Source organism: Pyrgilauda ruficollis, unplaced genomic scaffold, assembly GCF_017590135.1.
Source record: "Pyrgilauda ruficollis isolate IOZ18807 unplaced genomic scaffold, ASM1759013v1 scaffold60, whole genome shotgun sequence".
In the NCBI taxonomy this organism is placed as follows: domain Eukaryota; kingdom Metazoa; phylum Chordata; class Aves; order Passeriformes; family Passeridae; genus Pyrgilauda; species Pyrgilauda ruficollis.
Window position 1 is genome coordinate 1,145,242 of NW_024527711.1, and position 19,454 is coordinate 1,164,695.

Sequence of the window (19,454 nt, forward strand, 5' to 3'; positions counted from 1 at the left end):
TAAGAACATACAGAACAATTACAATTACAGTGCGGTAAAAAATGTAACCAGAGAAATTTGGAAGTAGTCAAGGAAAACTGCCTCAGCTTTCTAACACTGAATCATGCCAAGTTATTGAATATTTTTTGAACACAATCCAAATAAAGAATTCTATGATTCTACTTCTCGTGCAAAAAATGGTTACTATATTTACCACTCAGAGTTCACTCATGAGAATAAATTTTAAGAGACTGTGAAGTATTTACAGACTGCAGGTGAGGAGCGTAAGAGAAAAGCCACTGGAGGAACTGATAACCTGTATTTTATGGAAGTTTTGAACACACCAATAGTTGTAGTTATGAAACTGAGCAGCTGCTAATCTGCAAGACATCTATAATCTTTTATTGGGAATGAGCAATGTTCCCAAGGGAAAGACAGTGACTGCACAGTTAAAGGCCACTGATTCAGACCACAGGAGGCACTATCAGTACATCTACTGCAAGATTTACCAGATCAGAAACTGCAGCAGAGCCCTACGTTAGTCCAAGTGATGTAGAGCAGTACCACAATGTTGGGAAGGTAATGAGGAGATGGCCTAAAGTTCAGTTCAAATATAGCTCAAAGTCTTGCTTGCTTCCAGCCTCCAGGACAGACAAACAGAATCTCTTCACCAGACCAGTTTATTCACACTACATTTACCTGCTCTCTTTATTTAAAATATGTAATGAACTCAACAAAACTACAGAGAGTTTAAGATTTACAGCAAACACTCTAACCAAGTTCAAAATAACAAGAAAGAAGATCTTTGACAAGGAACAAAATGTACAGTTATTCCTGGCAAGGTTTAATAGTACTGAATATATATAGTGGGTCTGTTCCACAAACTGCACAGGATTGTGCAGACAGGTTTATTTAACCACTCTGTACATTAGCACAGCCAAATAATAGCTCATACTTCTTAAGGGAAAAGTACATAAATTACAACAAGTAGACCATTACAGAACAAGGAATTATCTAAGGAATATAGCAACACTGAAAACAATTTAGAAACCACAGCAGACAATCAAGTGAGCCTAAAACACACAGTGCTCCCCATCAAATCTGGAAATTAATCCTGATAATTGCAAAAATGTCAAACAAGAACATAAATCAGAAGTTTTCAGTTGGGCTCACTCTTCAGAAAGCTTTCAAAATATGGCTGAAAAAAGGATGCCTCTGTTTTGCAAACATTTAAGAGTAGCTAGCACCATGATAGGGTTAAGGACCATATGTCAGGTCAGGTTGTCACTACAAGTTTTTCTCTCTCATCTATCAGATGTTTATGGTCTCACCTCTTCACTGACAGAATATACAGGGGAAAAAAAAAAAAAAAAAAACTGGTGCCAAAATGGATGTGCTTCATTGGCCCTTAGAGAACTTGCATAATCAAAACACCGGGAAAACTGTCAGCATGAACTGTCAACAGTAAGATGCTCCTCCAAGACAGCTCTGTTCCATGCTTTATGCTCACACAAGTATCTATACAGAAACACTTTCTGATAGCAGCCAACTCCTTCACTCAGTAGAAAGAGAGAAGGACGAATTACCACTTTACAAAAGCCTACAAATAAAACAGCTTCAACTAAAGCAGTGAGATGTGGATTTGTTGTTTCAAATACATGTCTTACCAAAGCAGTTAGCCAACACTCATCTTTCTTAAGTCTGGATTTAAATGCCCAGTAGCTGTTCAAAAATAAATTACCAAGTAGAAGTGTCCAAAAAAGGCTAATGTGAAAGGTTTGTCATCAAGCTGGAAGAGGGCTGTCATCAAACTAGTCAGTAAATCATAATGACTAGCACAGGCTACAAATAAAACCTATTCCAAAAATTGATCCATAGCCTTCATAACCAGTAAAGACTCTCTGTGGCAGGAGTCAGAATAATTTAAAATAAAACATAAAAAAGCACATCCTTTTTTGGGAGGGAAGTATGTGTGCATGTGTGTGTAGAAAGGGCTAAAGGGCCATTCTCAATCCTTTCCTCTACACCAAGGTCTCATTTCTATCATATACTACAGATACAGTTGCAAAGCAACACATGGTCATAAACAGCCAGACCCCATTATAGGTTCCAAAATGCAAGTGCCACAGAAACACGGAGAAGTGATTCGGGATTAGGCTTCAGGAATTGCTGGAGTCTCTGTGGCTGGCACCCACAGAGCCAGAAAGGCAGAATGAATGGATCCCTCAGTGGTTTATAGTAATTAGGCACATTTCTGAAACTGGCGCTGCGATTGCTTCATCTGCACTAATTGAGCACAATGCAAAGCAGTGCTCTGAAATGCCAAATGGCACATTTAACAACCTTATAAAGGAGCCAGGAGTACAGATTCCTTCTTTTTTTAACTTAATTAAAATAAAAAAAAAAAAAAGCACTGGCCTAACTTGTCACTGCACAATACAGAGAGCTGGAAAGTTTCCAAAATTGCTCTGTAAGTGTTGTTTTATTAGCCTGAGACTGTTAATAAATATATTGTAAATGAACTTATGCTTGCTTGGGTGAACATAAAGAAAGAATTGTATCACTGTTCTTACAATGTTTGCAATTTACTCTGGTTCTTCACTTTTTTTATCCTAGTTACACTGTTTCTATACTAGTTTACCTTAGCAACTGACATTTATTTGGGCCATAAATTACCCTAATGCAGTTTAGTGCTCTTTCATAAATTTTACTAACACAACACTTACAGAACATAGACTTGTATTAATTAAACCCATGCCTACACAAATCAAACATTTCCTTTTAACGTTTTTACTTACTGCTAATTCTGGAAAACATACAAAAGGACAAAGGCTTTCTCTTTTCTTTCACCAGGTGTGAATATACATATACATAAACATACATATAAAATGTGGGGGTTTGAATGTGTATCTTATTACCAGTGTGTCACAGCTGATAACTGACAATCTTTGAGAAGAAAAAGACTGTCTTCCAAGAACTTGGCATACTGAGCTACAAATTAGATCCCTTCATTAAGAGACACTTAATTAACTCTTAGCAATTTCCACTTTTGACTGCAAGACTTTCATTACTTGTCAGAAACAGCTTTAGCAATTTCAAACCCTAAATGTTAAAAGTCTTTCAAGATTAACACTTGAGTCCTGTAACAGAAGTTTAAGAAATTTGAAAAAAGCCTTGTTTCCTATAGGAACAAAAAAATGTTTGAGGACCATATTGATAAGATAGGAAAACTAAATACTAAGGTAATTTTGGTTTTGTAATGCTTTTCATGCCCAAGTTTAGTTTTAAAATGGAAAAAATAAAGCTACTGTTATGCAATATCTGTATATGAATATTCAATAAATATTCTCAATACCTACAGCAGTAGAGCACACTACAGTACAGGAAGACACATGACATATATATGACAATGTGTGTAATATGCACTTAAGGTGTTACTTAGCCACACTTGTCTCCTATTTGCCAACATTTGAAAATATGTTGTATTTTGTACAGAAAATACATCATACCAAATCAAAAGCAGAACAACCTGAGGTGCTGCATACCCTGTCCTGCACTCCTGCCTCCCTCAGGCAAAGCCCCTGGGCTCCTGACACAGGGAACTTGAAATGAGCAGCAAAACAATCCCACCACTGACATACCCAAAACCTCACAGAACGTCTACAACCACAAAGCACTCAGACAGACTGCCCTGTGTAAGGCAGCATCGGCTCTACTGGAAGCAGAGCATGAAACCCCAGGTTTTGTGTTTAGCCTGCTCTGGTCACTCACTCACTACAAGAGAAAGGGCAGGTCTGTGTGCCCCCAGCTGCACACACACACCAATCCCACCCCAGACAGCAGGAAGCATTGCTCCCAGGCACACATAAACTCTACACAGGCATTTAATCCAACATGACATATTTGTGAACAATTTAAGCTAACACAGCAGCACTTACACCACAGTAAAACCTTAGAGATACGATAAATAATTTACAAGAGCAATGCAGTCACCACCAGTGTTTGTTTTCTCAGTGGTCTTTATTAAACCAAATCACTGGGATTAAAGCTACTACAACAAAAACTGGAGACAGACATGAGTGGGTTGACAACTCTTCTGTTTGTTCAAGCCTCCTTACAGAGAAGACTCGAGTTAAATATGACCAGAAATAAATTTGTCACAATACAATTTTAATTCTCAAATATCTGGAACCAATTAACTTTGGGAAAGTTTCAAAAGGGCCACCCAGTGATACACACAAAATCATTTGTGTCTGCTGTCTTGTTTGTGATAATTTTTTTTTATTGCTACCTCAGTTTCAGATGTCAGAGTAATGACTTCCACATTCCGATAAAAATGTGAATTGAATCCATATGGAAAAGATGCTCAAGCCCATCAAAATCAAAAGAGCTCCCTTATTCCTAAGTTCTTATACAAAGAATTTTATGAAGGCTAACATTTTGACCATTCTCAATCAAAACCAGAAAATTTTTAATATTATCAAAGAATCAGATATATCTTTCTGTGACGTATCTATTACTTAAGAGAAACATTACTGTAATCTATTTTACTTAAAAGTCTCCAGCTAAAATTAGCATGTAACCCTTCGAAAGATGTAGCAGCCCTAATTGCCAAATGATTCCACTTGCTGTTAAAATTGTTTAGAAAATACACATTATTATGATTATTTAATGTTCCACACTTTTACATTTACATTCCATATACAGCATATTTATCTTCCCACAGAAAAACAATCTGAGGAAATTGCCAAGACTCAAAAGAAGACTGTAAAAGAAGCTACCTCCTCCTTCTTCAGTCACTAAGTCAATGTCCTTTCCATCCTTCCAGCTTGAAAAAAGAAATACCTCACCACTCCTCTAGGAGTTTGTTTCTCCTAGATAACAGAGAATAAACCGAGCTACAGGCAGAACTTGTATACACACTTCTCTAAAACCATACAGTATTTATTTATATTTCTTTTTGAAAAATATCACTTCTGCCTATATTTTCTATGACAATTAAAGAGTCCAAGTGCTTTGAAAGTAGCAAGGAGGGAAGGGGAAGAGATCTGCTTTATCTGACAAGGTCAAGCAAAACTATGGAATCAGTGTTACAGAAGTCTTCCTAATCACACAGCTAAAAGCTCCCCGCTGTCCATCCATTGGAACAGAGACTCCCACATTTGTCAGGGACACAAGCTCAGCTGAAAAGAGCACTCTCCCCTTCTGTATACACTAACAGAGGATTTGGTGAGGTAAGATACATCTACCCAAGCACACATCATCTCTGAGTAACCAGGTGCTAACAACACACACTGTCTATCCACGGATTCCACCACACACACTCTGAAGTACCAAATGCCATGGGGCTTCCCTGCATTTTCTTTAGCGCCTGTTTTGCCTGGGTTTTTTCACATACAGTAAGAAGAATTAAGAATTAAGCCTAGATAGAAAATCTTGCTTATGTATGCTCAATTAATTATTCCATGGACAGCTAGGAGTATGAAAAATAAATACATAGTTAAGAGCCTACACACCAAGAGGCAGTGGGAAGGGGAGGGATGCGCTTCAGCAAGCTCTGCGTAGGACTCCTGGAAGTCCAGTAGGTCACCCCACTAACTGGGAATCGTTCCTCAGCTTACACAGATGGCTAAATGCCTTCCTGCTGTTGGAACCAAACTGGTCTGAGGTGCAAGACCTGCCTCGCCAGATGTAGGTGTACAAAGCCTTTGAATTCCCACTCCACAGGCCAAAGGAGAAATATCTGCATTAGATTCCAGAGCACAGGTCCACAAAGAAGAGTTCCACAACACAGCTAGCACAATTCCTGGTTTTGAAAAACCATCAGCAACAAGTGTCTGAAAAACACCTTCCCTGCTGTACAACGAAGGAAATTCCAGGGCACAGCTGCCAAAACAACATATAGGATTGCCACTTGTGATTGCCCTAATGAATTATTTTTCCCACAATTTCTCCTGCAGCCCACAAGAAAGTTTTTGGCATCCTAATTGTCCTGTGTAGCTTCACATCTGTGTGCATCAGTTTGTTTTGAACTGCTAACAGTTTTCTTTGGCATCCCTTCATTCCTGTATTACAAGTAAATAATTCATCACCATTCCCCCTCTTCACACAAACATGATTTTACATTTCTTGTCTCCTACTCATTCTCCCCCAGGCTAAGTTTACTGAACTTAGCTCCTCCACTTACACATGTTCTTCAACACCTTTGCATCTTTATTTTTCCAGGAGGTACTTTCTCTACTTCTATTACACTTTAAAGAGGACCAGAACTGCAGACAGCAGTAAACCTGTCAGCACACTCTTGATTTACATAGTGGCATGATAATGATTTTTCAGTTTTATCCTCTACTCCTTTCTCAATCATGCTAAATATTAAATTGAAGGGAATAGGGAAAATGGGGGTGTTTAATAGCTACAAAACGTGGAACTGACATTTTCCTCATATTTTTGACTTCCTGTCTGAGGGAAGAATCATATTCCAACATTGTACATATAAAAGAGGAGTTTTCTCCCCACATGCACTGCATTACTGCCACTTCTTCAGTGGAACAGTGTTACAAGGCTTTAGAACCAGCTCTCATTTTTACAATCTTGGACAAACTATAAATAGCAAAAACTTGTCTTCTCAGTTTCTTCTTTCCCAGAGTGCTTATGACAATGACAATAGGTGCTCTTTCCCATTACCTAGTGTTTGGACATATTCGCATGATACTCATTTTTGCAGTGCCAATATGAAATTCTGTGGCTAAATTTAAAGAACTAAAAATGGAGTTGGTGAACATGGATGCCTGAAAATCATCAATATGAAGAAATTTAAAAAAATAGAAAATTCTGTGCTTCTAAGTTCATCATAAAGATACATACAATTTCTCTGTATTGTTTTCTACCTGCACAAAAGGTATATTTTATCAATTCTTTAACCAAGCAATCTTTGTATTCTCTTACCAAGGGGTAAATTACTCTCTTTTTTTCTGACCAATCTATTTTTCCAGTTATCTTCTGATGACACATCTTACGAGTCTTTAAACTTTCTAGATTGCTCTATGAAAAGAAAATCTATCCATAGTAAAAATTTCTAAATGCTGTTATTTTAAATAAAAGCCCCACATTTTTGAGATAAGTGCACAAAGTGTACTTTTCCCTCAGTCTTAGCTTCCATTTTCTTCCTTATCCATTACATAATACATTGGAAAGTTCATAGGAATCTGGTTCTGCTTGTTTTTGTTTTTCTGTCACCTATGCCACTGCTTGCCATTCCAGCATCAAAAGGAGTCAACTACCAACCTTGCTCAGTGACAACTTGCACAGGACAACAGCTCATCTTCACGCCTTGTAGCCTCACCACTTACAGCATTGTCTGTAATCTCAGAATATATTTACACCAGGTTTCATTTGGTTGTAATCAATTAAGTTGCTATTTAAGACCTGAACATTGATCTCAAGGATGATCATGTGTCATGACCTAAACATTCATCAATCTAATTTCAATAGTCAGACTAAAAATGTTTCATAAGAAAAGAAAATGGCACAGAAACTGTCAGTTAATGTTTTAGTGAGATTGACTTCCTCTCATAATTTTATTAATCTAATACATTTTGTGTCATTATGTAAAAACATTCCAGGAGCTCCTGATGACATTTTTTTTGTGCCCTAAAAATTCAGCATTACTAAGCCTGCCAAGTATTTTTTCTCCAAATCACCTGTTCAAGTGACCTGTAAATTCCTAGTTAACCCATAAAAGTTTAATGACTTTTATAGGTAATGCAAATATACCTGCAAATTTGCTTTCATTAACAAAAAAAGACCTCTAATCAGGGAGACATCATTTATCTTATGATGTTTTATCTGACTTTTCTTATTTGAGCAACATGTAAGCAATCAGTTAAGTAACAGATTAATTAATTCTCTGCATTTGAAATTACAAGTCCAAATTCAAAGCAATTATTTGAACACTGCTAAAATATAATAGTAAGCAACTGAGTACAAGACAAGTGACCGAAGACCAGTGGAGAATTATTACATTTGCAAATATTTGCAAATACTTCAGTACAGTGCATTGAATCTGTGCAGAAGATTTGGCAGGTTGAAGAAGTGAAAAGAATCACATCTGTACTACAGCCAAAAAAAAATACACATGGTCTTATGACTTAATTTGGAAATGCCCATAGTGTGAGACCCAGATGTACAATGAGCTCAGCTGGTCAGAACACAGTCCTAATTTAGTAACATCAAGGCTGTGGGTTCAATCCCTATATGGGCCGTTCACTGAAGGGTTGGACTATCTGATCCTTGTGGGTCCCCTCCAACTGAGAGTATTCTGTTGATAAATCTGTTGATTTTGCACACAAGATGACCCAAGAACTGAAAGATATGTTAAAAATACAAACATGAACATCAACTACAGGTTTTGTTTCTTAAGATATTGCAAAACACCAACTTATTTTCTTCATTTTAGCACCTAACAGTTTGTTTGATCTTATGTTTCAGTAAGTCTCAAGTAGTCAATCACCTACTTTTGCTGAAGATCATGATGCTCATTGACAGACCATTATGCTGGCCCTTCCTTTTAACCCAGTGGTAAAATTCCTGTAGCTAAGTCTTCTACTATGGCTCACACCAGTTTTTCATTTTCAACTCACTGCACAGGTTTAAGGTTTTCCATACCCCTGACCTGTGACTGCAGCTTCCTTCCACCCCCCCCAACTCACATGAGTGAACACTGTTTAACACAAATCAATTTGACTTTGGTTTGAACTGCTGCTCAAAGTATAGATTGCAGTAACTCCATTCAGTAAAGTTCCAGATATAATCCTTCCAGCTTGACACACATTCTTTGAGTCTCTACAGGCACAACACACGGGCTACTTTGCAGAGAACCCAGAATTCTGAGAAAAAAAAAATATGTATTTGTGTCCATTAGTAAAGCTTTCCTAACAAATCAGTGACATGTCTTACTCTAAAATTTGTCAAAGCAGAAACATCTTCAACTTCTGGTTCATTCAGATTCATAAATGCCATACAAGCAACGAATCAGGAAATCTAGTAGAAAACCTTTATAGATTTTCTTTTGGGGAAAGGGGGGAGATAACCAAGAGCTTCATTATTTATGACCATGGCAAAGTTCTCCAGCAAGGTTATTTATATCAGTGAATTCCCATTGCATCTTGCTTTGCCTAAGGCCAGTGACTAACTGTGATTTGCAAGCATTAGCAAACAACGCCCATATTCAAGTTCAGTATATCCATTTTGACACAAAATGGTTGATATTGTGCGCTAGAGTCCTGCCTCAGGACTCAAGGGGCCAGTTTGAACAACTTAACGTGCTCAGGAGCATGGATCAGCTCCCAGCAGTCTTAATTAGGCCAGGAATAAGTAAGAGACATGATGAACATCAGAGTTTAAATGTAAAGTGAAAGGGTTGTTCAAAAAATCATTTCTTGCAAAAGAGTGAATTGCAGTGTGTTAAAAGAACTGTTGTGACCAAAACCAACTTTATATTTTTACACAGGACAATAACCATAATTTGTAAAGCTTCTCCTGGTTAATAGAAACAGAAAGAAAGAGAAAAATAGAGACAGATAGTACATGCCTGATGCACGAATCCATGTGCGTGTGTCAGGAAGCAGGGAAGGTTTTTATACTCCTTAAACAAAAAAATTCCTAGATAAGCATCTGAAGAATTTAAAATTTTCAAATATTCAAAACAAATACAATTGTTTATAAAGTATTTATAAGCAGCTAGTGGGGCATGAGCTTACACATATAAAAAGCATTTATATCCAATCCAACTGTACAATCTGCTCTTTGAAAATTTTTGTAATATGACTGATATTTAATTCAACATAGTGATCTGCAAAACACATCAAATTATTTGTTAAATGTTCCAAATATAATTTTGTCTTAGAAACTGAACCAGCACATTTGTGTGAGAGTGAAGCCAACAGTCACGTTATTCAAGGTTGCTGACACAGATGATTTTACATAAACTAAAACAACTTTTCAAGATTAAGAAATTTGCAATTGAAAAATAGTATAATCATTAACACTTTAAAATACTCAAACATGAGAATAATTAAGTTTGATTTTGGAGGAGTGTTAAGCAAATTCAGGACACTTTTAATGAAGTTATTTACCTTCTGTGAATTTTAAATCTAACACATCTTACTGAAAACTATGTCTATACTTTTTAACCTAAACTATGGTAGGTATACTTTACAAAATTCAGAAACACATAAAACGCTGGCATATGTGTCAGTTTATTGAATGACATATATGTCAGTTTATTGAATGTTCTGTCAACATAAACCAGGTATTAAACTTGAGAAACTGATGTTCTTAAATATATGGTGTTCGGCCCCTCTTTCTGGTTCCCACTTCAGATCATTCTTCTCCCTAAAAATACTGAGCAGGGAATTTCCATTTCCAGACTTATTTCAATTGAGTCTGCAAAAATCTCCTACAGTTCTCGAGATTTGAGGAGAGTAGCAGCTATTGAAGCACCTGATTGCATCTGAGCAGAGAGAGAAGTTACTGAACCAGAAAGAAACTCCTTAAAGAAGCACACTGCTCATGTTACAAAAACATTAATAGTGCACATGGAAGTGACCACACGAGATCAATCTCAAACGATGCAGTTCCTCAGAAATAACCCCATTCAGCAGATGACTGTAGTAAGACACAGTAACTGATGCACTATTGAAACTTCCATAGTCACTAATGGTCTGATTTACTGATCCATTGTGTGGAAAGGGTAGAAAAGAGAGAGGAGCAGATTCAGAAAAGATTCTAATGTCACACTCATAGCTGGATTTTCCTTTAAAAATACTATGAAAGTCAGTTTGTCTTCCAAATACAGAACAGTCTTAAAGACAGGACACTAGCTGGCAGGTTTCACACATGAACGGGACTCAAACCAAGACAAAAATCTGGTTTAGGAAAACCAGTCGGATTTAGATGTAGATAAAATAAATCTTATTCTTTCTTTCCTCACATTTAACAGATGTAGACTAGTACTTTAGAATTATTTCCTTGTGCTATATGAAGAAATTCTACATTTTCTTTACCAATGTTTCCTCGTTAGAACTCAGCTTCAAGGAAGGATTTTTTTCCTTTCATTTTCAACACCACTATAGTTTTCAAGCTGACCTGTCTTCCATCCAGACTGACATTTACAAGCTGTGCTAGAAGCTGTCCTCCTCCGCTTTTCTAACCTTATTAGAGGCATAAGGAGCATATCACAGAGACAAGATTTCAAATGAACCACCTCCCCCTGAATGCCAAACCACTGACTGTTTAGACAATTAAAAAACTTAGTCTCAGCACTGTTTAAAAATCTAAGTATCCTATAACAGCATCATGTAAAGAACTTCAGCAGCCACGTGTTAACATTTGCCATACACCAGCACATCCATTCTGTCTGACTATAAACATAAGCAAAAGCATTTACTTTTGCACAAAAAGACTTTTAAAACTATTTTATACATAGCATGAGAAATATTTTTTTAACACAGAAAATATTTCAACATATAGAAGTGAAAAAGAGAACACTATTTTCGACTGTATGTGCAAAGGTACAGTTTTTGTTTTGCATCACAGAAACTATTAAAATGGAGAAACTAACTGCAATATTTTTGAAAACAACTCATTTTTGTAAGGAAAAAAAAGTTATAATTTTTGGTTGTAATGATTATAATTTTTAGACCAAACTGGTTTTGCTCCAAAACTTTCTGTGGAAGTCTATTTAAGGAATGCAAATGCACAATTGACTTTTATTTTGACAGCTTAGTGTTTTAAAAGAAGCAGAATGATTTCTGGGCTGAAACTGCTGCTCTGTTTAATTATCATCCTATAAATGATGTCAGGAACAGTATCAGACTAGAACTGGCACTAATATACTATAAATGCATATAGGCAATTAAAACATGAAGGATTTAATTTCAACTAAAACATGGAGCACAGAAAATAATAATTAAATGTAATATGCAGTTAATCAGAAAGAATGCCTGCTCATTCCACTGGCCAGCTCTATGGCAAGATTAACACTGTGTTTAAAAAAAAATCAAATAAAAAACCAGCAGAATAAACTTAAACTTTGCAAACTTTTGTCCTCTTAGAAACAACTTCATTCTGCCTATTTTGAAAACAGAATTGAAGATTTCCTCTTCTACAAAATGCAATCTGTACTCCATGACTAGTTTTCATAATACCTGAACTATCCAAGAAGCCACAAAGAAGCAGCTTGTCAAAAACTACCATCAACACAATAACTCAACGATTTTGAGTAGGGTGGCCAAAACCTCAAAAAATAAAGATTCTACAATTCTATACATTACATTACATATACATTTTGTTAGAATGCAGTTAGAGAGACAAAGTGGATGTTTACAGATTCATCCAATGCACTCAGTTACCAGTTCTGCTGATCCACCAACTTCTGTATCTTTGACTATGCAAAAACACCTTTACCTCATTTCCTTTGTGCTCCAACAAGAGGAATCCAAACAAAGTTTAGTGTGTTCTTGGTAAATCTGGTATCTGACACTAGGTCCTTACAACTGTTTTCCAAAACTGTTCCACATCAGCAGCTTGCAGAGAACCCAGCTCAAGAACTTTTCCTCTATTCTTCATGCCTGAGCTCACCACTGGACCAAGTGGAGACATGAATAACATTCATTTAACACTGAACAAAGCAGAGACATTAATAATGTTCTGTCTCAAACACACTCTTGCCATGCCTCACTCCAATGGACTCCGATTTTCAAGCTTTAGCAGAGGACTCCAGGGTTTGGGGTAGCGCAGGAGTAAGAAGCCTGCAGCAGCATTTCACCTGCTTCACTGAACACTCAGAGCATGCCCTCCTGCTGCTGTACCTGGACCCTGAGCATTGCTCTGAAGCAAATGGAGATGCAAGTGGGAAATACTGCTGGAAATGGAAAAAAACCCTCCCTTCCAAAGAAGTTTCTGTATCTGCACCTCACTACATACAGAATAAGTATTCCTTTTGCTTAAGGCCCAAACTTTTTCAGTCCCCAGATTGCATCTTCACCTCACTTCCCCCAGAGCATGGCCATTTGTCATTCTTCCCAAACCTCACAAACTTAGAAGCATGAGAGGGCAGCAGAAACTGCCAGGTAACAGGGACTGAAGCTGGAAAAAGGAGGATAATGCCTGTGTTTTTCAAAGGCTTGAAGAAGATAAGAGGACTGCCCGACAATGTGAAGATCTGAGAGAAGGGAAGAAGACTGCTAAGATGGTCATGAAATTGAAAAAACAGGAGATTCTTGCTCTCACAAGCTTTTACTGGAAGACTTCTGAAAACTCTTTCTTCCCACCAGGAAAATCCTCAACCATCTTGAAACACTACTTGGATTTGCCCTGCTGGGAAGTCTTAAATTCTCTCCTGGCCCATTTTCTGCTCTATCAAATCACTGCCCACAGCAATTCTCATAATCAGAAATGTTACATGCACTAGAGAGGGGTGTCTGGAGCTCTTCAGAATCTGAAGCCATGCATTATTCTCAACTCCACTACTGACTAGCAGGGAGTTAACTTTAAAAGTCAACTACCTTTCTTTAGCTAGTATATTTTCTTATAGGAAATTCTGCATAAGCTATCAGCTGTGGCTGAGAGGTAAGCCTCAAAACTAAACTGTAATATTGACACTTTTGCTAATTCTAGAAAGTCAAATGGATAGCTATTCAATATAGAAGATCATGTTAAAGGAGCATAATGATAAGTACTACATTGAGTTTCTAATGAGACTCACAGGAAAGCTCGAAATGCAAAGCAGCTTTGCACAGAAAGCAAGAGACAAAGTATTAAATGTTTTCTCTGACTCTTGCCAAAAGTCCTGCTCTGAATTGATGGATGAGGTTTCCTGAGGCTAAGATGCCAAAGCCAATTAGCCATGTCAATCCACAAGAATGCCAGCTGCCAGGATCTAACTTTATTACAGTATTACTTAAAAGTGAAGACATCAGCAATGTTTAAGTTCACATGACTCCTAATTTTAAAACCTGCCTTTTTTAGATTTAGGGTGGGGGCAATGACAATGACCTTAAGTTTCAACCTATTGGAATTCTCACAGAGTACCACGATTACCCATAATTTAATTATGTAAAGCATTCTGTTAATCAAATTAGACTTCATTATGCACTATTCAAAAGAAAGTAAGACTTCAGCTTATTTCCCTCCTCATATGAATTCTATGTAATGTTTATATTTAAAAGTAGCAATTTATTTCAATAGTGCCTGTTTCAGTTGCCAAGCTGCATATCCCACAGAACATGATATGTGTAAAGTATATAGCTTACCCATTTATGGCATCTAATTCTGAATTCCAAAATAAAATTTTTGGAAAGTGTCTTGAGTATTTGTCGACTAGAATAAAGCATGTCCAAGTCTTTGATTATTTGAAAACATCTGCATTTAATTTCTAAGCAAGGAGTTTGGAAATGTTGATCTTAACATATACTTCCCTGCACATTCAGCATAATAAACTCAATCATTCCATGAAAGGGTAAATTTTTTCTTCTGTTTAGGTGCCTGTGAAATAAATCTGAACATTACTGTCAAGCAACAAAAAGCACCCATTTCTTTGGAATAGTATCTATATTCCTCCAAACTTCTCAGAAAACTCTGTATAGACTACTTCAAGTAGTCTATATTAACTTTATTGACATCTTAATCAAGAGTTTGGCTTTTTGTTACTACTACTACATTTATACTGCCTTTACTTTACCACCCCACTACACAACTGGCAGTTCTTCTTGAACTATTCTGTACCTCAAGGATGCTGAGAGAATGAGACAAAAGCAGAAGTATAGTAAGGTTAAAGAACAGTTGCAAGTCTTCTGGAAGAAAAATCAAGCTTTCTTTTCTAGATTCTTATGCAAAACTGGGCTTAGTTTTAATCATTTCTTGGCTGGATAGTTTTTGTTTCTGCAGACACATGCTTATACACAACTACATATACAGCAAATAAGAGCCATTACCAAATAAGTAAGAGCTTAAAATGAATAAGTTTGTTCTCAACTCTCAGTTTAACCTGTCAAAGGAAAAAGAGACTGGAATGGGTGACCAGCATATTCTAGTCATGCAGATCTTTCACTCTGCAAATCCTATTTCATTAGGATTTATTTCCTTAATTGAGATGTTTCTGAAAGATAACTTTGTAATGTAAGTGCCATCAAGTGTCCAAGAAGGCTATATTTTGTTACCATTTATAGAGCATTAATGTTTGCCTACTGAAATTACACGAAAAAAAACAAATCCTATTTCTCGTTCCAGCAAACTGTCTTCAAGTGTAAATCAACATGATTAGCTTTCTTTGTTGAGATTTGCCCTTTAAAATCTAAAGGATAAAAATCCATTGATCTTGGTTCTTGTTCCTGAGTTTCATAAGCCAGATTTCTGTCACTGTCACCAAGTGCATCTGTGATGCCTGACTGTCCATGCTGTGACACCAGCCATATCCCAAGTGTCACTCTGAGAAGAAGGGGCTGAGTCCCTCTGGCTTTAAACTGTGAGGCAGCACAAAGATGAAGGCCATGTTTAAACAATAAACACTACATAAGCTCCATCTGAGTATGCCTTCCATGAAATGGGAAAGATGCAAGCTCTTTGTTTTCTACCTTATTTTTCCACTAAGATCCAGGCAGTAATGAAGCAGAAGCCATGGAAGATTCTCTCCTCTTAAACCCAGATGATGAAATAGGAGAAAAAAGCCATGCCACAACAGGAGGCAGGACTTCCCAAGGAACATCACATGACCTGATAGAAGAAGAAGCAACCAAGTCTTGACAAAATTCCATGTGGATCAAAACAGTTGTAAAAATGCCGCTATTAGAAGCGGGGATCCAGGACTCTCTGTTGAGCTTCAAACTTGAGATGCGTTATATTAGAACTACAGCCCCAGGGAAAACACTACTGAGTTGATTTCAATTGATATTTCAAGTCTTGTGTAAATTGATACCAAACAAGACTTGTTTCTTGTTGGCATTAAAATTAAAGGCTTGTGACAGAACTACAAAAATTAGCAACTACAGCAAATGGCAAGACATCACCTTATAGAGTTTGTCCATGCAAAAGCAGAACTTCTGCCTCAAGTGAGTATTTCAGACTTCTTTCCAGCCAGGACTAAATTATGTCCTTTTTGCTCTTCCTTCACTCGGGCAGCAATGACTTGTGCTGGATGCTTCCCTACGAGAATCAGGACATGCTTCAGAACATTGTCCCAAAATGGGACTTTGCCCTCCACAAGGCTTTACAATGCTGAGCTTCAGTTTAACACAGCTTCCAAGAAGGAAAACCTTTCCCTCCGAGCTTTCAAATTTTCACAGAATCACAGAATTGTTTAGGCTGCGAAAGAGCCTTAAGATCATCAGCTCTGACTGCTAACCCAGCACTGCCAAGTCCACCACTAAAGCATGTCCCCAAGTGCCACATGTACATGCCTTTTTAATTCCTCCAGGCTTGGTGACACCACAGCGTTCCTGGGCAGCCTGTTCCAGTGCTTGATAACCCTTTCTGTGAAGAAATTTCTCCTGGTATTCAATCTAAACCAAATATCAAAGTACTTCTGCTATTCCAACAGTAACTTATAAAACCACTTATTATTCTAACAAAACAAAAGTAGCTTAGTACTTAAGGCTTTTTTGTATGAAAGAAGGAATGAAGCAATGGTTTTACCTTAACTAGCACACTATCAGCTTAAAAGATGACAATACAAGAAATGAACGGGGAATCTGGTCACCGTCAGACAATAAACACAGATTTCCTGACAGCTGCTGTTGTAATCAAAGCCACTGTCACCCCAGAAGAGGGGTAGAGAAAACAGTGACAAAGCGATCCTGGAAGACAAGTGTCTCAACATTTACTTGAAGCACTTGCAGTTATGGAGATTACTTCTGAAATGTTAGAAAAAATTTTAAAAAACATTAATTTCTATCTGGCTAATATGCTGAAAGAATAGCTAAAGTCTTACATCCAGGCAGTCCTTGTATAATGTTAGTACTAAGGTTTACATGAAAGCACACATTTTAATTATCTAAAAGACAAGGCAGGACTAGTCAAATTCATTTTACCACAACTAAAAGGTTCAAAACATTTAAAATGTGCATTTGGAAAATTTAAATCCACCTGTCCTTCATAATTTTGGATTCCCTCCATGTTTTGACAAAGATGAAACTGCTCCCAGTGGACAAGAAAAGGTGGCAGGCAGTCCTGTTTATGAAATGTCAGTTTAGTAAATTCAAACAGAAAACATTTTCCTGTGCTATGATGAATAAACTGTGTAGCCAAATATAATGCTTTGCTGAAACAAATGAGACGTGTTAAATATCTGTTACATCACAGTTACAAACAAAGAAGCGACAATGTTCTTTTTTTCATTTTAAAGGATATTTTTGAATTGGTACACAATGTTTTATAGCATGTAGCGACACTGGGTGATAATTTCTCTGAGTTGCAAGTTATATAAATGACAAATGATTGCACATTACTGTAAAAACTCCACAAAACAAAAACACCCTTCAACCTACATTATTAATAGTATCCTCCCTCATTTAATTGTAACTGGCACAAGGTATTTCTCAAGACATCTGTAACAACTCAGATACGTCAGCAATTTTGTACCGAAAGCATTTGATAAACTGGTAAGAAAAATCACTTAGGAATGCTCAGTGTTAGTGCATTTCTTGCATGCAAGTACATTCCTTTACACTATTACCAGTTTTTCTTTAGCAAAAAGTTAAAACTACAGGATCAGCAAAATCACAATTAGAAGTAGCTGTTGTTGTTTATTCTCTTGCCACAGCAAATCTCATTCCTCTTTCTTTCATCCATCCACCTACCACCCACAAAAGGCATGAAACAATAACAAATTTAGTGCATATGGAAAGTTATATTGGAGGGTTCTTTGCCCCAAACATTTGAACCATGTCCTATATTGTGCCATATCTCTGTCAAGCTTGCTATTTACTTGGCTCTCTGTGTGTGCCAGATATCTAGAATCAGGCTAATAGCTTTGAGGTTTTTTAAAATATTACAGAGCATGAAAATTTTATGATATTTTGAATCGCTATGACTTCCATCCTGTAAAAAATTCATACAAATATCTGGAATTAAAGTTGACTGAAGAGCAATGGATACTAATTTCTCCATTAGATCCTGAGGGATTTATTTTCAAGTCTGTGTTTCAGCAATTTTGCACGCTCCTAGACCAAATATTTCAAGCTTTCAGAGTGCAATTTACATGCAACCTTCACACTTGACTAGTTGGAATAAACAACGATACAGCCAAAATGAACCCAGATTTAGCCATTTTATGCAACTGAAAAACAAGTCAACTGTGAAACTGCTTGGACTACTTTAAAACAGCAAGAAACTGCTCAGCTGTGTTACTTTTTCATATACAGAAGCAGAGCATCACCCACTGCAATGTCACTGACCAACAACTCATTCTGTACTTGTTTAAATAGTATCTCTTCCTCTGTGTATGAAGATCTGTGTGCAGTATTTCATAAACACCAGATGCACTGATGACCCAACATCAGCATAGGAATAAATAAGATTCATCTTCAGATTTCTCTGTAAACTCTGTCCAGATGAAATTGCTGACAATTTCCCCCACTTCCATTTCCAGGATGCCAACAATATCATCTCTCTGTGTCTCTCTTTCTGGTCTCTTCCTAAAATTTTCTTAATATTAATTAATTATTAAATTTATCCAATCCTTTTGTGACAAACCCATCATTTTATCACCTGCTCTCTGCTTTAACTAGGATAAACTCTCATCTTTTTTCCACTTGTTTTACCTCTAACACTCCCACACACCAACTCCCATTGTGTCAGTCCAGCTCCATGTCTCTTGCCACAATAAATTTTTGTGTTTTACCTGCAGATTGTGTTTCTCTACTTTCTTTCTTCCTATCTTTCTTATCTTACTTTTCAAATTTATAACTTTCCACTCAGTAATGTTTTCTCTATGGCTGGGACATATCCCTATACTTCTTCCTCCCATCACTCTCAAGAAACAGCCCTCAACAGCATCATTCTGCCTTTTGCACCCAGCTGCTTCACCTTCTGCTAAAGCTTTGTCATTTAATCCGTGACCCTCAAAAGCCTCTTATTAACATTTCCAATTCTGTAAGCAGCCCGCCATACACCAGAAGTTTTAGCAGAGAGTGAATAAAGACTTTGATGTAGTGATGCACAGTTTGAATTTCAAACATAGCATGCAGCTCAGCACATGCTAGGATAACTGCCTCCTCTCTGCTGTAGCATATCAATGACAACATAGCAACTTTTCTAAAGTTTTGTTTCTCAAAGAAGCTTTATACCAAGTCAGTCCTAGTTCAGATTAGTCTCTTCCTATTCTGCATTTTGAAGGCAGACTTTGTTTTATTTTCAACACTAGAAAAGCCAAACCCTAACCCAAAGACACAGTTTTTTCAATGTAAAAGCAGTAACTCAGC

The 19,454-nt window shown here is 37.0% G+C and overlaps 1 protein-coding gene across 1 annotated transcript in view; it reads right to left on the reverse strand.

Annotated features, from left to right (window-relative positions):
* The window catches only part of TMEM135 (transmembrane protein 135), a 159,484-nt gene that overhangs the window by 101,769 nt on the left and 38,261 nt on the right, over positions 1-19,454 (reverse strand). The window lies entirely within an intron of this gene.